General features: G+C 43.6%; 1 long non-coding RNA gene across 1 annotated transcript in view; it reads right to left on the reverse strand.

Moving 5' to 3' along the window:
* Positions 1-487: 487 nt before the first annotated feature.
* The window catches only part of LOC115174452 (uncharacterized), a 58,538-nt gene continuing 38,574 nt past the window's right edge, over positions 488-20,451 (reverse strand). The window contains exon 3 of the long non-coding RNA XR_003871779.1: positions 488-2,584. This is a non-coding gene — a long non-coding RNA (uncharacterized LOC115174452). The remainder of the gene's footprint in view (positions 2,585-20,451) is intronic.

Consider the following 20,451-nt stretch of genomic DNA (forward strand, 5'->3'; position numbering starts at 1 on the left):
TCCCAGGTCCTCAGGCTATACCTCAATACGGTAATGGTTCTATCTATCGCTGCCAATTTTGAAACTGTGGCTTAAAGTGATGAATGTGCCTTAATCTCCCTGATAGCACTGTTAGTCACATGAAAGAGAGAAAGTGAAAGATTTACTAAGCACTGGAAAAAGAATGCATTCCATTGCCATATGCTGCAGAGAAACCACTGTTATCATTCTCTTGGATGTGCGAGGCGGCAGTTATTGATTGATAGACCTGCCTGGTGTTGATGTGTGCGTGTGTGTATTTGTGTGCACGTGCGTATATGTGTATTTATGTGGGTGTGTATGAAAGACAGCGAGCGTTAATACACACACAGAGCCTCTGCTTCACTTTTCAGTACTTGATTTAGTATTCCGATGGAAATTGTGTTTCAACTAGGGGTTAAATTGAAGGGGTAGGGAGTGGAACAGAAAGAAGAGGAAATTAATTTCAGTCACATATTGGGGACAGCTCTACCACTGAAAAGCAATTTATATACCAATTTAACCTCACAAGAGCTGTTTATCTAGTTCAACAACATTGTTGATGTCATCATACTCATCGAATACCTAAAGAATTGCCTGCAATGACTTTAAAGGGGCAAAGAGAAGTATAGCAAAACAAACAACTAAATTGTAACAACTTTTACAAACAGGCAATCCAAATATAAATTGAACACTGTGTTTACAATTTATCTTAAAGTTAATGCCATAGCAGAGCTGTTTTTTATTATGGAAACAATTCCAGCTTACAACAGTGTATACTTTGTCTCTTCTTTCAACAAAACAAACCCGTTAGTTGGGAGGAGCTAAATGTAATAGCAGGTTTTTTGTTGTCATCTTTATCAACACACTGTCAATAGGGAATGGGGAGTTGTTGGACTGGACTGTGGCCTATGTCCCAATGCATCCCACAAACACACAGCGGGACATTTTAATTTGTGTCTTGCCTATCAAATGACCAGGGAGGGAGAGAGTAATGATCCATACACACAGAGATGTGGCCTGTATTGTACAGTACAGATGTAGGATCTTAATTTGAGCCAGTTTGCTACAGCAGGAAAATAATCCTGCAGCAACAGGAAATGTGAATTATTATGTGGATTATAATTAATGCATTTTTTTTATTGGTTGATACATTTCTGTTAGGGCAAATCAAGTCTGGTATTATAAAGTGTAAATTACAACCTTTAGAAGCCTTTTTAAACTATGCAGGAAAATTGTCAGTAATAGAAGCGATCAAATTAAGATCCTACATCTGTAGAACAAACGTTTCCATTTCACTCATCCAAATGAGCCTGCAGTGTGAGACGTTGTTTGTTATGTGACGAAACTCATTCTGGAAGATGAATGGGTAGCCTATAAGCAATATGGCAGCAGTGACGTGCTGTAGAGCGAGATTGCAGTTGCCATGGCTTCTCCATCTCACAGAATGAATGTTGATTGGCTTAGCTCAGACAATGAAATGTGACTGTAAGCCCAGAACCCAAACCTAGTTCTGAAGATCCACGGTGTTTGTGTTTATTGTTCTGGTCTAACAGAATGCGTGGTATATTTTATATGCTTGGAACCACAGAAGGAAATGATCAAAGTAAATCTGATGCAATGTGTTGGTGCTTCATGTTGTGCATGGTGCTTGTGCTGCGTGTTGTGCATGGTCTCTGAATAAAAAAAAACCCTGATGAAACGCGTTAGTTTTAAAAATAAAGAAGCATTTGAGTTCAATTCCACTGCCAAGAGTTGCTGAGTTTCCTCTTCACTTCAGTTTGCTCAGTTCATACACCGTGTTCAGAGAACAAGGTAGTGGCTGTGTTTCGGTAGTGGCTGTGTTCCTTTCCCTTTGGTCCCTATGCATCATGGATACATTAAATGTACCTGATCTCTTCAATAAGATTCAATTCACATGATAGGGAGAAGAAGGGCGTGAAAGATTTAAACATCAGTGAAACTCAGAATGCATTCCAAAGTCATTTGGTGCAGCGAGCGGATCGCACATTATTTTACCATTCTCTTACAAGTGTCAAACTGCTGACAACGGGGTCTAAAATAAAGGATTTCCCATTAAGAGAAAAATAAAAAGGATTAACTTTGACTCCTGATAAAAAATGTAAAATATTTTCCTTTTACACTATTCCCTGATGCACTGTCCCTGCCCTAGTCAAAACAATTGTTGACACGAAGGACAAAACTGTTTGAATTGACATCATTACAACCAGCTTTGCCTCCACTGTGTTTTTTGTAGATCCTGTGTCCCTGCATCCTTCCAAGACAGTCTTCTCCAATCTTGTCCCTTTGTTGTTCCAACCCAGTACTAACACACCTGTTTCATCTAATCAAGGGATTGATGATTCATTGATTTGTTTCATCATTTTGAGTAAGTGCAGGGTTGGAAAAAAAGCAGGTGGTAGATCTCAGGCACATCCTGTCCAGGCTTTCCCCTGCAGGAAGCAGTTGAAGAGGTGGCTTGTTGAGTCACCCGCCTTCCCCTTCAGCTTGATCCAATCACTTTGGATGACTCTGCTGCCTAGCAACAACTAACATCTGGCAGAGATTTGGAAGTCTGGCCCGGCCTCTGGGAATAGGGAATAAAGGAACGTGACTAGATTAGACCCTTACATGCACAGATAAAAAAAAAAAACACACACACACAGATAAAAACGCTCACACATGCATACACACACACTCACACACAAACACACAAAAACACACAGTAGGGTTGGGGTCAATTTGGGGTGAATTTGAGTTGGCCACACCCCACAGGAAGCAGAATTTGAATAGAATTTGAATTGTAGGAAGTATAATTGAATTCAAAGCAAATTAATAAGGATCGGACCCTTCATCTAAATTTCCGCCTAAAATGATATACCCAAATCTAACTTCCTAAAGCTCAGGACCTAAAGCAAGGATATGCATATTCTTGATACCATTTGAAAGGAAACACTTTGACGTTTCTGGAAATGTGAAATGAATGCAGGAGAATATTACACATTAGATCTGGTAAAAGATAAAACAAACAAAAAAAACATGCATTTTCATAAAATAAAATGTCATCATCTTTGAAACGCAAATGTTAGTCCATACATTTACCTAGGATGATGGGTGTCATTTAGATGTTGTCCAAAAGAGGACAGCAGTGTGTGTGCAAAGTTTCAGACTGATACATTCACAAATGAGAGCTCTACATAATGTTTTGTATCAAGTGTCCCTCATGAGTTTGCCCAAATGTACCCAACTGGCCAAATTGGTCAAATGATACATTTCCAAGTACTTCTAGACATCAGGACTGTGATTACTCACCACGGACTGGCAGAATCCTTTTTTTCTTTTAACGAGTCTGACTAGCCTGACGCGAACAATATACTGCTTTCTCGGGAACAGGCCCAGATCCCCGTGATTGCATGAAAGAAGGCGGAGAAAAAGTGTCCAAAGGGCAGGCTGCCTTCAGATAATTCCTGCTTACAAGGAAACCCTAGTCATAGACTGTTCTCTCTGCTACCGCACGGCAAGCGGTACCGGAGCTCCAAGTCTAGGACCAAAAGGCTCCTAAACAGCTTCTACCCCCAAGCTATAAGATTGCTGAACAATTCATAAAAATCACCACAGGACCCTTTACTTGTTGTATTCGACACATGTAAAGTTTGATAATAAAGTTTGATTTGATTTGATTTTGATTAAGTACCTTACTGTTTTCAATTAAAATGTTGAAAAAGAAACAAAAATAGCTTCTTACCAATTAACAATTTCTCAAGCAAGAATTTTGCTAAGACTGTCTGGGAGTGGTCTGCATGGGGAGGGGAAAACCTAATAGCTGTTATTGGCAGAGAGGTTTGGATGTCCACAAGGCAGGCCAAAATTCTATCCCACCAAATCAGGCTGGAATTTCAGGTGGTCTTTTCAAACAACTCTTACACTAAAAGGGCATTATCATAATTTTCCCAATTTCAGACTATTATTCCAACCACATAGCGGAGAAATAAACATAAAACACAGAAAAATACAGTTTTTGACTGCACTGAGACTTTAAGGGAAATATGATTCCTTATAGACAACCCACAAGTTCTTAGAATATTTCCAGACCACTGTTTTATTTAAAGTAGTTTTATGGGAAAGAGTTTAAAAATGAAATGTTTCAACCATAATGCTACATGGCATTAGTAACAATACATGATGTCAAAATAAACATTTGTAGTGATAGGTAGAACAAAAAAGCCATTTGAATTTCATTGAATTTCATTTAATTAAATTCTACTTCCTTTAATTCAAAATCTATTCAAATTCTGCTTCCAGTGGAGTGTGGCCAATTTCATTTCAAGAATTGAATTGGAATTAAAGAGCAATTCACTACCCAATTCTGAATTGATCCCCGACCATGACACACACTCACTCACAAACTGACACACACACATACACTAGTGGTGCGTGCGCCAGCTGTTTGTTCCTCTGTACCCGCCCGCAATTGCTAATAACCCATCTACAACCATTGGTAGGCTATTTGTTGGTGAACTTGTCCATAATTAGATACATGCAGCTTATCTTCTGTCATTACATTATGTTGCCCTAGATGACTAAATGAACACTTGCTCACCAGAAATTATAGAATGAATGCTTCAATCGAGTTGACATCGGTAAAGTTTTCTGTGTCATCTCTGCTTCTTTTGAGGAACAAAGATGCTTTTAAACCGAGTAGAAAATGCAATAGCGCTAAAAGATTTTCTGTGCAAAATTGCCAAATGACATCAGTTTGACCGGTTGTAAGGAAATATAAGCTGTGAATATGACCCAACATGTTTTTAATAAGATTTTAGATCAATTTGGATGCATACAGTGCATTCTGAAAGTATTCAGACCTCAAAAGCATTTGGCATTTAACCCTTACCCACTAATGCCAGATAGCCTAAAAATAACGAAAGAAAAACCTCAGTGTAGCCTATAGATATTTGCACAAGAATGATACATTTATGGATTTATTCATGTATTGTTTTGTTTTATTCAACCCGTCTGCCACCCACCCGCCCTTCATCCACACAATATTTCATGACCCTAAACTCATGAGTCACACACACACACATACACACACACACACACACACACACACACACACACACACACACACACACACACACAGCATATGTTTTACTATTCTTGTGGGGACCTAACATGTATTTCCATTAAATATCCTATTTTCCCTAACCCTAACCTTAACCACCTTAACCCTAAACATAACCCATAACCCTACCCTAACACTAAACTTAAACCTCACCCCTAACCTCTAACCCCTAACCCTAACATCTAAGCCTAATTGCAAGCCTAACCCTAAACCTAATCCCTAAGCCTTTGTCCTCTTGGGAATCTGGGAAATACCCACACAACGGAGAATTTTCCTTGTTTTACTGTCCTTGTGGGAACTTTGGGGGATTTCCATTACCCACAAGGATAGTAATACAAGACACCCCCCCCCCCCCCCCCCCCCCACACACACACACACACACACACACAGCAGCCCCCGAGGACAGTCTCTCTGCAAGTTCTCGCCCATGTACGGTCACTGCAATCAGAACATAGCATTTTCCACATCGCTCTCTCTCCCCTGCAGAAACTGGGGAACGTTGTGTGCTGAAATATTACTTCCAGATGCCCCCAATACATCCGCTAATGAATGATAAGGTCAGCATTTAGTCATTTTAACAACCATTTAATCCAATAGCAAAAAAACAAGATACACATTTCAAAACTGTTCTTTTTGAAGTGTTGAATAGAAAGAATAGTAGATGGTAAATATAACTTTCCAAACAATATTTAAATATAACTTAACATGCAATATTTTTGTTAAATAGTTTGCTTCCAATTGCAGGTTGTGAGTATGTTGAGAAATATCTGTTTTACAGTTTCAATATCCTTATACAATACAAACACAGGATAATGGAACCAGAGGAGATGGCTTCCATTTTACAATCTCCTAATCAATTGTGCTATTGTGTGTGTGATTGTTTGTGTTATTTGTAATTTATTTTGTACATAATCTTTCTGCTACCGTGTTTTATGACCGAAAAGAGCTTTTAGATATCAGGAGAGCGATTACTCACCCCGTACTGGAGGAATACTTTTTCTTTAGCGAGTCGGACGGGAAGGATTTATTCAGACACCCGACAAGGCCCTCATCCCCGTCATTCGCAGGAGAAAGAGACAGAGATAGTGGGGATGAAGATCGGGGTGCCTTGTAAGGATCCGACAATGAGTAGGTAATCTGCCTTTACCATCAGTCCTATATACTATTAGAAAAGTTTGATTACCTTTGGTGTTCTTCGTCAGAATGCACTCCCAGGACTTCTACTTCAATAACAAATGTTGGTTTGGTCCCAAATAATCCATAGTTATGTTCCAACAGCTGCGTTTTGTTCGTGCGTTCAAGACACTATCCAAATGGTAAGTAAGGGTCACGCGCACGGCACATTTCGTGACAAAAAAATTCTAAATATTCCATTACCGTACTTCAAAGCATGTCAATCGCTGTTTAAAATCAATTTTTATGCCATTTTTCTCGTAAAAAAGCGATAATATTCCGACCGGGAATCTGCAATTAGGTAAACAGACGAAAGAAAATAAAGCACAAGGTCGACACGGGCACGCGCCTAAGCCCATTGTCCTCTGATCGGCCACTTGTCAAAGGCGATAATGTGTTTCAGCCAGAGGCTGCCTCGATATCGTTCAGCTTTTTCCCGGGCTCTGAGAGCCTATGGGAGCCGTAGGAAGTGTCACATTACAACAAAGATCCTCAGTCTTCAATAAACAGAGGCAAGAAGAACAACACCTTGTCAGACAGGCCACTTCCTGCATGAAATCTTCTCAGGTTTTTGCCTGCCATATGAGTTCTGTTATACTCACAGACACCATTCAAACAGTTTTAGAAACTTTAGGGTGTTTTCTATCCAAAGCCAATAATTATATGCATATTCTAGTTACTGGGCAGGAGTAGTAACCAGATTAAATCGGGTACGTTTTTTTATCCGGCCGTGTAAATACTGCCCCCTAGCCCTAACAGGTAAATGCAGGGAAACTTAAATCCGTTTGACCTAATTTCTACAAGCATGTTAAATGTGTAACCAGAGGGAAAAAATCTCAACATCATCTTTACTCCAAACACAGAGACACGTACAAAGCTCTCCCTCACCCTCCATTTGGCAAATCTGACCATAATTAGATCCTCCTGATTCCTGCCTAAAGGCAAAAACTAAAGCAGGAAGCACCAGTGACTCGCTCAATAAGAACGGTCAGATGAAGAAGATGCTAAGCTACAGGACTGTTTTGCTAGCACAGACTGGAATATGTTCCGGGGGTTATTCCGATGGCATTGAGGAGTACACCACATCAGTTACTGGTTTCATCAATAAGTGCATTGATGACGTCGTCCCCACAGTGAGCGTACGTACATACCCCAACCAGAAGCTATGGATTACAGGCAACATCTGCACTGAGCTAAAGGCTAGAGCTTCCGCTTTCAAGAAGCGGGACTCTAAACCGGAAGCTTATAAGAAATCCTGCTATGCCCTACGACGAACCATCAAACAGGCAAAGTGTCAATACAGGACTAAGATTTAATCGTACTACATCGGCTCTGAGGCTCGTCGGATGTGGCAGGGCTTGCAAACTATTACAGACTACAAAAGGAATCACAGCCGCGAGCTACCCAGTGACACGAGCCTACCAGCCGAGCTAAACTTCTTCTATGCTCGCTTCGAGGCAAGTAACACTGAAACATGCATGAGAGCATCAGCTGTTCCGGACGACTGTATGATCACGCTCTCTGTAAGACCTTGTGAGTAAGACCTTTAAACAAGTCAACATTCACAAGGCTGTCAAGACGTGTACTCCGAGCATGCGCTGACCAACTGGCAAGTGTCTTCATTGACATTTACAACCTGTCCCTGACTGAGTCTGTAAAACCAACATGTTTCAAGCAGACCACCATAGTGCCTGTGCCCAAGAACACTAAGGTAACCTGCCCAAATGACTACCGACCCGTAGCAAGTGTTTGAAAGGCTGGTCATGGCTGGTCATGGCTCACATCAACACCATTATCCCAGAAACCCTAGGCCCACTCCAATTTGCATACCGCCCCAACAGATCCACAGATGATGCAACCTCTATTGCTCTCAACACTACACTTTCCTATCTGGACAAAAGGAACACCTATGTGAGAATGCTATTCATTGACTACAACTCAGCGTTCAACACCATAGTGCCCTCAAAGCTCATCACTAAGCTAAGGACCCTGGGACTAAACACCTCCCTCTGAAACTGGATCCTGGACTTCCAGATGGTCCGCCCCCAGGTGGTAAGCGTAGGTAACAACACATCCACCACGCTGATCCTCAACACGGGGGCACCTGCGTGCTCAATGCCCTCCTGTACTCCCTGTTTACTCATGACTGCATGGCCAGGCACGACTCCAACACCATCATTAAGTTTGGTGATGACACAACAGTGGTTGGCCTGAACACCGTAAACAACGAGACAGCCTATAGGGAGGAGGTCAGAGTCCTGGCCATGTGGTGCCAGGACAACAACCTCTCCCTCAACGTAATCAAGACAAAGGAAATGATTGTGGACTACAGGAAAAGTAGGACTGATCACGCCCCCATTCTCAATGCAGGTTGTGAGCTTCAAGTTCCTTGGAGTCCACATCACCATCAAACTATCATGGTCCAAACATAATAAGACAGTCAGGAAGAGGGCATGACAAAGCCTATTCCCCCTCAGGAGACTGAAAAGATTTGGCATGGGTCCTCAGATCCTCAAAAGGTTCTACAGCTGCACCATCGAGAGTATCCTGACTGGTTGCATCTCTGCCTGGTATGGCAACTGCTCGGCCTCCGACCGCAAGGCACTACAAAGGGTAGTGCGCACGGCCCAGTACATCACTGGGGCCAAGCTTCCTGCCATCCAGGACCTCTATACCAGGCGGTGTCAGAAGAAGGCCCTAAAAGTTGTCAAAGCCTCCAGCCACCCTAGTCATAGACTGCTCTCTCTGCTACCGCACGGCAAGCGGTACCGGAGCGCCAAGTCTAGGTCCAAAAGGCTTCTTAACAGTTTATACCCCCAAGCCATAAGACTCATGAACAGCTAATCAAAGGGCTACCCAGACCCCTCTTTTATGCTGCTGCTACTCTCTGTTATTATCTATGCATAGTCACTTTAACTCTACCTACATGTACATATTACCTCAATTACCTTGACTAACCGGTGCCCCTGCACATTGACTCTGTACCGTTACCCCCTGTATATAGCTTCACTATTGTTGTTTTACGGCTGCTGTTGTCATAAGCAAACCGCAAAGTTTTTTCTGTGTATGGAACATTTATGGGATGTTTTATTTAAACACTTGGAACATGGGACCAACACTTTACATGTTGCATTTATATTTTTGTTCAGTGTATATACACAATGTATATAAAAGTATGTGGACACACCTTCAAATTAGTGGATTCGGATATTTCAGCCACACCCGTTGCTTACAGGTGTATAAAATCGAGCACGCAGCAATGCAATCTCCATAAATAAACATTGTCAGTAGAATGGGTTTACTGAAGAGCTCAGTGACACCTTCATAGGATGCCATCTTTCCAACAAGCCAGTTTGTCAAATGTCTGGCATGCTATGGCTACCTTGGTCAAGTCTAAGTGCTGTTACTGTGTAGTGGAAACATCTAGGAGCAACAATGGCTCAGCCGTGAAGTTGTAGGCCGCACAAACTCACAGAACGGGCCCACCGAGTGCTGAAGTGCGTAGCACGTAAATATCGTCAGTCCTCGGTTGCAACATTGACTACAGAGTTCCAAACTGCCTCTGGAAGCAACGTCAGCACAAGAACTGTTCATCGGGAGCTTCATTAAATGGTTTTCCATGGCTGAGCAGCCTCACACAAGCCTAAGAGGTGAGAGACGCAGAATTGGTCTCAACCTTTAAGCCTTTATTGAAGACTCATCTCTTCAGTAGGTCCTATGATTGAGTGTAGTCTGGCCCAGGAGTGTAAAGGTGAACGGAGAGGCACTGGAGCAACGAACCGCCCTTGCTGTCTCTGCCTGGCCAGTTCCCCTCTCTCCACTGGGATTCTCTGCCTCTAATCCTATTACAGGGGCTGAGTCACTGATTTACTGGTGCTCTTCCATGCCATCCCAAGGAGGGGTGTGTCACTTGAGTGGGTTGAGTCACTGACGTGGTCTTCCTGTCTAGGCCCCCCCCCCCCCCCCCCTTGGGTTGTGCCATTGTGGAGATCTTTGTGGGCTATACTCGGCCTTGTCTCAGGATGGTAAGTTGGTGGTTGAAGGTATCCCTCTAGTGGTGTGGGGGCTGTGCTTTGGCAAAGTGGGTGAGGTTATATCCTGCCTGTTTGGCCCTGTCCGGGGGTATCATCGGATGGGGACACAGTGTCTCCTGACCCCTCCTGTCTCAGCCTCCAGTATTTATGCTGCAGTAGTTTGTGTTGGGGGGCTAGGGTCAGTCTGTTATATCTGGAGTATTTCTCCTGTCTTATCTGGTGTCCTATGTGAATGTAAGTATGCTCTCTCTAATTCTCTCTTTCTCTCTTTCTTTCTTTCTCTCTCTCGGAGGACCTGAGCCCTAGCACCATGCCTCAGGACTACCTGGCATGATGACTCCTTGTTGTCCCCAGTCCACCTGGCCGTGCTGCTGCTCCAGTTTCAACAGTTCTGCCTGCTGCTATGGAACCCTGACCTGTTCACTGTGATTACTATTATTTGACCATGCTGGTCATTTATGAACGTTTGAACATCTTGGCCATGTTCTGTTATAATCTCCACCCGGCACAGACAGAAGAGGACTGGCCACCCCTCATAGCCTGGTTCCTCTCTAGGTTTCTTCCTAGGTTTTGGCCTTTCTAGGGAGTTTTTCCTAGCCACCATACTTCTACACCTGCATTGCTTGCTGTTTGGGGTTTTAGGCTGGGTTTCTGTACAGCACTTTGATATATCAGCTGATGTAAGAAGGGCTATATAAATACATTTGATTTGATTTGATTTAAGATCACCATGCACAATGCCAAGCGTTGGCTGGAGTGGTGTAAAGCTCGCCGCCATTGGACTCTGGAGCAGTGGAAACTAATGCTCTTGTGGCTGAATGGAAGTCCCCGCAGCAATGCTCCAACATCTAGTGTTAAGCCTTCTCAGAAGAATGGAGGCTGATATAGCAGCAAAGGGGGGACCAACTCCATAATAATGCCCATGATTTTGGAATGAGTTGTTTGACGACCAGGTGTTTGTTGTACTCAGCCAATTGAAAATGTGCTTAGAGTTTTGATGATCTGTTTAGATTTTGTGCTTAGAGTTGTGAAAATGTACCACATACTTGTGAAAATTGCACCAACATGATTGAAAAAACCTGTAAGACCCTTAATGTTGGTGTTTCCTTTATTTTGGCAGTTACCTGTATATCATTCAGTTATGTATTTACTCCCAAACACACTGATGATGGGGAAATGTGAGTAAGCAAGGATCTGTAAATGGTTTGGGGTTTGAGTTTTCATGACGTGGGCTAAGGCATGTGGGTTCTCTCTCCAACAGGTCTCACTATCAAAGTCTTGGGATTGCAGTGGGGTTTCGTTTCACCACTTTGGGATGGGAAACAGCATACCGTGGACATCATTTTCCCTTAAATTATATGTATAAATTATATGTATGCACATACATAAGTCGCTTTGGATAAAAGCGTCTGCTAAATGGTATATATTATATATTACTATTGTATTATATAAAGAGAAGGATTTCACTACATAACGAGAAGATATTTTCAGGACAATTTCACCAGTTCCACAATCAGGGTCCTTTAAACTATAAAAGCAAGAATATCAGGAGAGGCTACTGCACGAACAACCAGAATGTTGAGAGTCCTAAGAATATCACGACATGAATGTTATATTAGTAAGGTTACAGTAAGAACAACATTATGCCTAATTTAGCTCAGTCCATCAGGAGCGCTTGGAGTGGAACGAGGTTTTAGGAAATACCAGATGAGGGTCAAGGAGCAGTTTGGAATTGTTTGTTGTGTTAAGGTTGGAAAAATGTAGAGATGAGAGAGAACAGAAACAGAGCTGCAAAAGGTAGTAATAATTTATTCCAAAAGGCTTAGGTTGTGAAAATTGGAACCATATATAGAGCTGGACTGGAGGATCCATGCACGTCTGGACATGCTTTATTTTAGGCCTGAGAGGACTGTTGTATGTTTGAGGCCAATACAAAATCATATGAATGAGCAGGTACGCCCAAACACATAAAAGGTAAACTTGGATATGGTGTGTGGTCCTCCCACTATGACTTGGGAAACCATGCAATTTATTAGGCAACAGAGGAAATACTGTAAGTTATGATTTACTTTGCAGGGTGGTGAAAAGTTCACTGTGATCTTGACGCTCCTTTCCAATAAATATCGAGGGTCTTATTCTGATGACGTGATGATCGACGCTTCACTGCCGTTTGACAAAAAAAACATTCTCACATTATCCATAATAATCTCATCGTGTAGACTGTACCCACACAGTCTACCCACAATGTATCTGCAAGCTGTTGGCTAGAGTGCACATGCCAATACCAGAGTAAGCACATTTGCTATTTAACGCAACAGTTTTTGTAAAAAAATAAAAATAAAAAAATTGGTAGAGTTCAAAATGCGATAGAAACACATTAAACGTATTTTCTTAATACAGATTTTTTTGAATATTCGCATGAAAATCTGTCACCAATTGGATGGAACATTGACTATTTAATCAGATATTTTTAACTATATGGTACAGTAATTGAGCAAACAGTGGAGTTAACGAGCTTGTGAACATCCAAGGCAGATTTTAAACACACATCACTCTAGAACCAGTCTTCATGTCTGTCTGTCCGGCTCCCTCTTCCAGAGTGACACACTGAGGTGTGCGTCACAACCCGAAAACGTCAGCTATGAATCTTTCAGAACAAGCATGAGACGATTTTGAAGGGTTTATGTTAAACAAAGAGACAGGCACCAGAAATCAGCTGGCTCTCTAATGCCTTTTCATAATGAACATCTGGAAGATATCCACATTCAATTTGGGAGGGCTTCACAAAGCTGTGAAAAGCAATCTGGACTGAGGATTTAAGTGCTGAGCCACCCATGTAAAAAATACTGCATATTTCTCCCAGGCTCAGGCTGTTATTGTAAGGCATTGTAAGCCACCTGAGTACTGCATAATTCATATTGGTGGGGCCTGTCATTGTATTCAGCTTCCATAATCGCTGTGGTTGCTCCGCTGTAGTTCAGGACAGTACGCAGAGTGCAAACCTCCCGTACGAATACACTGTGCCTTAGGTAGACTAATCCTTAAGTGTATATGTTGGACCTGCGTGTCAATCCACGGAAGATTTTTAAAAATCCCCATCGAAATCTGTCAGTTTAAGCTAGAGATATCTGTTTTTTTGCATGGGCTGTGTCTCAATCCACTATATCCGCCCATATTGACTTTCCGCATCTGCGGTGGAATGTGGCTAAGCTGCAGCTGTGTTTGTCAGACCGTAAGACAAATCCCGAAAATTGATCTTCTCACGAAAACGTCTGTAGCGTCCGAACGGTTTGTCCTACAAACTGACATGACCATTCTATCGAAAGATGAAATTCTCATGAACATGATGGCGTGCTCCATTTTTCCCACAAGTGTCACGTGACTCATCTGAAGGTAACCCAGTTCTGGTTTGCGACAGAAAACACAGGTATAAATACCCAGAGGATAAGTGGGGAAGATGGGCGACACCTGGAGGGGTGGAGACAAGCACAAGGACAGGTGAAACAGATCAGGGCATGACAGCTGTAGCTTATCGAGGTGGGTGTGGTATGGTACAATGACAACCCATTCAATTCCTGGATGGGGACATTTGCTCTTTGATCAAGAATCATAGTATTGCTGGATTAAAGAGACGTTCCGGAACTTTGGCGACTAAGTAAGTCTTTTTTTGAAACCTCATGCTTTGGGCTGGATGTGTCAATGTGTAGTTCATACATGCATAATCTATAAGCAGAATGACTGTTTTACTTCAATTAACCACAAAATCCCATTTGAAAGAGAAGTTGTGTGGTTCCATTTTGAGTACTGCAAGCTTGGCCCACATGGGCCAGCCCGCTAACATTTCGAGTTCCAACTAACGAGCTTCAGCCCCTTGCCATTTGTGTGACTTCTAGCATATTGATGAGTGACTAGCACATTGACGAGTTGCAGAGTGGAATAAGAAGGCTGGCCCTGCCCAGCATTATCCAATGAGGTTGCAGGGTAGGCGCAATGGCTCAGTTACACAGCAGAGAGAGCGAGAGAGCAATGACGTACTGCACATATCTGCATATACATGATGTAGTACGCATTTTTCGGCTACCCTTTTTGGCTCTTGAGCGCTACTTTCAGAACTAATGGATAAAAAGTGAACTGAATTAATCTGAATTAATCTCAGTTTTCCTATGTCATTTCATCATTCATTTGATCTTTGACTGTATAGTTGTTCTATCCACCAGTAGCTAGGGGGCACTCATGTGTTCAATGTGCTGCTGTTCCCCAGTGAGACATTTCTGTTTTCTCACTCTCTGTTCTGTTGAGGATATGAGGACGCAGAACTCTGCTTATTCTGCTATGTCTGCAAAAACCCAACTTGTGAATATGATTACCACATGGTTAACAAGCAAGTTGTTTCTCTCTTACTTTTGTTCTCTCTCTGCTCTCTCGCTCTTTCTTACTTGTACGCCCTCCTCCCATTCTGTTTTAGCAGCCTTTGTGTTCACCGACATGAAGGCTTTGGCCTCTCTCTCCACTGCGTTGTACATTATCTCTCACATGTATTCTTTGTCTCTCTCTCTCTCTCTCTCTCCAACCAGCTCTGTTTCCTTACCTCTTTCTCCGTATCCCTCCATGCCAATCTCTCATCTCTCGCTCACTCTCCATCTACCTCTCATTGGCTCTCTTTTTTTGTTCCCCCTCACACCTTTCTCTCCTACCCCCCCCCCCCCCCCCTTCTCTCCTCCAGGTTGTGTACAGTGTCCCACCATCTGTCCGGTAATCAGAGCAAGGCAGGTTTTCCCCTCCCTCCATCTGTAATCAGCACAGTGACTGTTCCTCCTGTTCCTCCTGTTCCTCCTTCACGCATCTTAATCCTAAACATCAGCCACCCTGCACAGGCCCTTCGTTCAGACACCACTTAGGGTAACTACAGTACCCTACCACTCACAGGGACTTAGTGAACAGAACAAGGTAAGTTGTGTGACTGAGCAGTGTGTTTTGTGTTTGGGCACTTTGTGAGCATCACTGAGAGAAACATTATCTTCTCCTACATTTTATAATTCTCTCACTGACTAAGGAGTATTCCATATCCCATACACACGGATGTTTGAAGGACCTTCAAGCCAAGTTCAAATCTGAAAGGCCCTTATCACAGAGACTGAGATACTGCTGCTATTAGAGAGAAGACTCCTATAAGACTGTACTTTATGCCTCCAGCTCGCCACAACGTCCCATTCATGAGGCTGGAGTACACTGCTCCTCTGGACCCTCTCACTGTAACAGAGAGCCCATAAGGAGATGGAGTGTGGTACAGTGACACTGCACAGGATGAGACGTAAGCTAGCCCATCCAGCATGACCTAACACAAATAGTATATCCCTTCCATGTGTTTATCAGTGGGATCCCATAGGAATGATGTATGGTCCCATAAAGGTCTCTGTTTACATTCGCTCTGTCTTGATTAGTGGGAGAGGAGAATGTAAGGGACTGCTCACATGTTTCTTATGTATCTACTGGGAGTCGTTCGACACACGAGCACACATTACAGAAACATACATTCATTATTTACATGTTTATTTTTTATGCTTAATTGTATGGTTATCTGGTTTGTTGTATACCCTTTTGTATCTCAGAAGACCAGAACCTAAATAATAATAATAATAAGAAGAAGAAATAATTTGACTAGTTGACTACACACACCATAGACGCATAGTACTGTGACTCTCACAGTGGACACTCAGCGACCCAGACCCCGCTGCTGTCGGAGATCACACATACTGACTCAAGGTAGTTGGGGAATAGGTAAGGGATGCGGACAATAATAATGATAAAGCTGATGATGTTTCCACTACCTCTATTATGAATTGTTGTGTTGTAAACTTAAGCTTAATATACACTGCTCAAAAAAATAAAGGGAACACTTAAACAACACAATGTAACTCCAAGTCAATCACACTTTTGTGAAATCAAACTGTCCACTTAGGAGCAACACTGATTGACAATACATTTCACATGCTGTTGTGCAAATGGAATAGACAACAGCTGGCAATTATAGGCAATTAGCAAGACACCCCCAATAAAGGAGTGGTTCTGCAGGTGGGGACCCCAGACCACTTCTCAGTTCCTATGCTTCCTGGCTGATGTTTTGGTCACTTTTGAATGCTGGCGGTGCTTTCACTCTAGTGGTAGCATGAGACGGAGTCTACAACCCACACAAGTGGCTCAGGTAGTGCAGCTCATCCAGGATGGCACATCAATGCGAGCTGTGGCAAGAAGGTTTGCTGTGTCCGTCAGCGTAGTGTCCAGAGCATGGAGGCGCTACCAGGAGACAGGCCAGGACATCAGGAGAAGTGGAGGAGGTCGTAGGAGGGCAACAACCCAGCAGCAGGACCGCTACCTCCGCCTTTGTGCAAGGAGGAGCAGGAGGAGCACTGCCAGAGCCCTGCAAAATGACCTCCAGCAGGCCACAAATGTGCATGTGTCTGCTCAAACGGTCAGAAACAGACTCCATGAGGGTGGTATGAGGGCCCGACGTCCACAGGTGGGGGTTGTGCTTACAGCCCAACACCGTGCAGGACGTTTGGCATTTGCCAGAGAACACCAAGATTGGCAAATTCGCCACTGGTGCCCTGTGCTCTTCACAGATGAAAGCAGGTTCACACTGAGCACGTGACAGACGTGACAGAGTCTGGAGACGCCGTGGAGAACGTTCTGCTGCCTGCAACATCCTCCAGCATGACCGATTTGGCGGTGGGTCAGTCATGGTGTGGGGTGGCATTTCTTTGGGGGGGCCGCACAGCCCTCCATGTGCTCGCCAGAGGTAGCCTGACTGCCATTAGGTACCGAGATGAGATCCTCAGACCCCTTGTGAGACCATATGCTGGTGCAGTTGGCTCTGGGTTCCTCCTAATGCAAGTCAACCTCATGTGGCTGGAGTGTGTCAGCAGTTCCTGCAAGTTCCTGCAAGAGGAAGGCATTGATGCTATGGACTGGCCCACCCGTTCCCCAGACCTGAATCCAATTGAGCACATCTGGGACATCATGTCTCGCTCCATCCACCAACGCCACGTTGCACCACAGACTGTCCAGGAGTTGGCGGATGCTTTAGTCCAGGTCTGGGAGGAGATCCCTCAGGAGACCATCCACCACCTCATCAGGAGCATGCCCAGGTATTGTAGGGAGGTCATACAGGCACATGGAGGCCACACACACACTACTAAGCCTCATTTTGACTTGTTTTAAGGACATTACATCAAAGTTGGATCAGCCTGTAGTGTGGTTTTCCACTTTAATTTTGAGTGTGACTCCAAATCCAGACCTTCATGGGTTGATAAATTGGATTTCTATTGATTATTTTTGTGTGATTTTGTTGTCAGCACATTCAACTATGTAAAGAAAAAGTATTTAAGAAGATTATTTCTTTCATTCAGATCTAGGATGTGTTGTTTAAGTGTTCCCTTTATTTTTTTGAGCAGTATATATATACTGCTCAAAAAAATAAAGGGAACACTTAAACAACACATCCTAGATCTGAATGAAAGAAATAATCTTATTAACTACTTTTTTCTTTACATAGTTGTAATGGTTGTCGTCGGGAATGGAGGACCAAAACGCAGCAGGAATGTGGATGCTCATCTGGTAATTTATTTTAAACCAAGAAAACACCAAAATGAAGAATGAACGATCAACAAAACAGTCTTGTCAGGCTCACACACGCAAAACAAGAAACAATCTCCCACAACACTATACCAAACAATTACCCATATATAGTACCCTCAATCAGAGGCAACGAGAAAGCACCTGCCTCCAATTGAGAGTCCAACCCCCAATTAACCTGCATAGCAATACCACAAACCAGAAAGAACATAGAAATACAAAACATAGAACATAGACCAAAACCCGGAAATAATAAATCAAACACCCTACTACATACACCACCACCCCAAAACACATAAACAAAATACCCTCTGCCACGTCCTGACCAAACTACAATAACAAATAACCCTTATACTGGTCAGGACGTGACAATAGTTGAATGTGCTGACCACAAAATCACACAAAAATAACCAATGGAAATCCAATTTATCAACCCATGGAGGTCTGGATTTGGAGTCACACTCAAATTTAAAGTGGAAAACTACACTACAGGCTGATCCAACTTTGATGTAATGTCCTTAAAACAAGTCAAAATGAGGCTCAGTAGTGTGTGTGGCCTCCACGTGCCTGTATGACCTCCCTACAACGCCTGGGCATGCTCCTGATGAGGTGGCGGATGGTCTCCTGAGGGATCTCCTCCCAGACCTGGACTAAAGCATCCGCCAACTCCTGGATAGTCTGTGGTGCAACGTGGCGTTGGTGGATGGAGCGAGACATGATGTCCCAGATGTGCTCAATTGGATTCAGGTCTGGAGAACGGGCGGGCCAGTCCATAGCATCAATGCCTTCCTCTTGCAGGAACTGCTGACACACTCCAGCCACATGAGGTCTAGCATTGTCTTGCATTAGGAGGAACCCAGGGCCAACCGCACCAGCATATGGTCTCACAAGGGGTCTGAGGATCTCATCTCTGTACCTAATGGCAGTCAGGCTACCTCTGGCGAGCACATGGAGGGCTGTGCGGCCCCCCAAAGAAATGCCACCCCACACCATGACTGACCCACCGCCAAACCGGTCATGCTGGAGGATGTTGCAGGCAGCAGAACGTTCTCCACGACGTGTGAACCTGCTTTCATCTGTGAAGAGCACAGGGCGCCAGTGGCAAATTTGCCAATCTTGGTGTTCTCTGGCAAATGCCAAACGTCCTGCACGGTGTTGGGTTGTAAGCACAACCCCCACCTGTGGACGTCGGGCCCTCATACCACCCTCATGGAGTCTGTTTCTGACCGTTTGAGCAGACACATGCACATTTGTGGCCTGCTGGAGGTCATTTTGCAGGGCTCTGGCAGTGCTTCTCCTGCTCCTCCTTGCACAAAGGCGGAAGTAGCGGTCCTGCTGCTGGGTTGTTGCCCTCCTACGGCCTCCTCCACGTCTCCTGATGTACTGGCCTGTCTCCTGGTAGCGCCTCCATGCTCTGGACACTACGCTGACAGACACAGCAAACCTTCTTGCCACAGCTCGCATTGATGTGCCATCCTGGATGAGCTGCACTACCTGAGCCACTTGTGTGGGTTGTAGACTCCGTCTCATGCTACCACTAGAGTGAAAGCACCGCCAGCATTCTAAAGTGACCAAAACATTAGCCAGGAAGCATAGGAACTGAGAAGTGGTCTGTGGTCCCCACCTGCAGAACCACTCCTTTATTGGGGATGTCTTGCTAATTGCCTATAATTTCCACCTGTTGTCTATTCCATTTGCACAACAGCATGTGAAATGTATTGTCAATCAGTGTTGCTCCTAAGTGGACAGTTTGATTTCACAGAAGTGTGATTGACTTGGAGTTACATTGTGTTGTTTAAGTGTTCCCTTTATTTTTTTGAGTAGTGTATATATATATATTTTTTTAAGAATAAGTTAATTAATTTAAAACTCATGTAAGCAAAGAGCTGACTGGGTCTGTAACACTGTAATAAAGATTAGAACCAATTACTATTTAGGAATATAGACGCCTCTACATGTTTTGCGTTCTGTGTAGGGTAACACACACAGGTCACAACCCAACACAGGTCACAACCCAACACAGGTCACAACCCCACACAGGTCACAACCCCACACAGGTCACAACCCCACACAGGTCACAACCCCACACAGGTCACAACCCCACACAGGTCACAACCCCACACATGTCACAACCCCACACAGGTCACAACCCTTGCACATAAAGTAGAGAGTACCCCTATCTGGAGGTTTTCTATAAAGAAGACCAGCAGACATTCCCCCTGCCTAATAATAGTGGTTTGGGGACTTCTACTTGGTCCTCCGTGGTTGCACACTAATAACCTCTAACATCAGCCCAATACATTATTGACATAATTAGCAATATAAGACTGTATCCTATAAGGCTTATTAACAAACATCCTTGACGGCTCATTAGCCAATCCCATATGTGCTACTGTATGCATCTGTATGCATTTAGGATCACATGTGAAACTGTTAACGCTATGACTGAACTTGGTGTTGCGCAGCTGAATAAGAAACCAGGGAGGTGAAGAA

This window comes from Salmo trutta, chromosome 3 (assembly GCF_901001165.1).
Source record: "Salmo trutta chromosome 3, fSalTru1.1, whole genome shotgun sequence".
Lineage (NCBI taxonomy): Eukaryota > Metazoa > Chordata > Actinopteri > Salmoniformes > Salmonidae > Salmo > Salmo trutta.